The sequence below is a fragment of the Tachyglossus aculeatus genome, chromosome 1, assembly GCF_015852505.1.
Source record: "Tachyglossus aculeatus isolate mTacAcu1 chromosome 1, mTacAcu1.pri, whole genome shotgun sequence".
Classification (NCBI taxonomy): domain Eukaryota; kingdom Metazoa; phylum Chordata; class Mammalia; order Monotremata; family Tachyglossidae; genus Tachyglossus; species Tachyglossus aculeatus.
Window position 1 is genome coordinate 49,690,790 of NC_052066.1, and position 1,378 is coordinate 49,692,167.

The 1,378-nt window shown below is 45.9% G+C and overlaps 1 non-coding gene across 1 annotated transcript; it reads right to left on the bottom strand.

Annotated features, from left to right (window-relative positions):
• Positions 1-769: 769 nt before the first annotated feature.
• LOC119938019 lies at positions 770-907 on the bottom strand. The gene has a single exon (XR_005454327.1). It is a non-coding gene; the product is annotated as a small nucleolar RNA SNORA7 (small nucleolar RNA).
• Between the last annotated feature and the right edge of the window lie 471 nt (positions 908-1,378).

Below are 1,378 nucleotides of genomic sequence, written 5' to 3' on the forward strand. Positions count from 1 at the left end.
AGGCAGGAGGAGATACGAGCCTGGAAGGAGGGAGAGAGAGCAGGGGTGGAGATGTAGATTTGGATGTCATCACCGTAGAGATGATAGTTGAAGCCGTGGGAATGCATGAGTTCACCAAAGGAGTGAGTGTAGATGGAGAACAGAAGGGAACCAAGAACTGACCCTTGAGGAGCCCCTAAAGGGGTGGGAGGGGGAGGAGGAGCCTGCAAAGGAGACTGAGAATGAATGGCCAGAGAGATAAGAGGAGAACCAGGAGAGGACGGAGTCTGTGAAGCACTGCGTTGTCCTCAGTGTCTCCCTTTGCCTATTCTTATGCTGTCACATTTACTATTCTATTTATTTTGTTAATGATGTGTATCTAGCTTTATTTTTATTTATTCTGGTGACTTGACACCTGTCCACATGTTTTGTTTTATTGTCTGTCTCCCCCTTCTAGACTGTGAGCCCGTTGTTGGCTAGGGACCGTCTCTATATGTTGCCAACCTGTACTTCCCAAGCCCTTAGTATAGTGCTCTGCACACAGTAAGTGCTCAATAAATACGATTGAATGCATGAATGCTGTCAAGTCATCTCCGACCCTTAGAAACTCCACGGCTGCTTCTCCTCCAGAATACCCTATCTCCATCTGCAATCATTCTAGTATTGGATTTAGAGATTGTTTTTGGTCACAATGCAGAAGTAGTTTACTATTGCCTCCTTCCAGACAATAAACCTGTCTCCTCCCTCAACTCTCTCCCACACCGCTGCTGCCCAGCACAGATGAGTTTTGACTTGCAGCAGATTGCCTTCCATTCGCTAGCCACTGCCCAAGGTAGGAATGGAATGGATATGCCTCTGCTTGACTCTCCCTCCCATAGCCGAGACTGGTAGAGTACTGGAAACTCTCCAGGTGCCATCCTCAGGGGATAGAGAGTGTAAATTCAGTCATTTACAAATAGCTTGCAAATCTCTGATTTCTAACCAGAAAAATCATTAAGCATTTTCATTTGAAATTCTTTGGTTGGTGTAAAATACAACAAGTGGCTCAGTGGAAAGAGCACGGGCTTTGGAGTCACAGGTCATGGGCTCGAATGCCGGCTCCACCACATATAATAATAATAATAATAATGGCATTTATTAAGCACTTACTATGTGCAAAGCACTGCTGTAAGCGCTGGGGAGGTTACAAAGTGATCAGGTTGTCCCATGGGGGGCTCACAGTCTTAATCCCCATTTTACAGATAAGGTAACTGAAGTACAGAGAAGTTAAGTGACTTGCCCAAAGTCACACAGCTGACAACTGGCAGAGTCAGGATTTGAACCCATGACCCTTGGGTTCACTCCAAAACCCGTGCTCTTTCCACTGAGCCAAGCTGTTTCTCCTAATATCTGCTGTGTG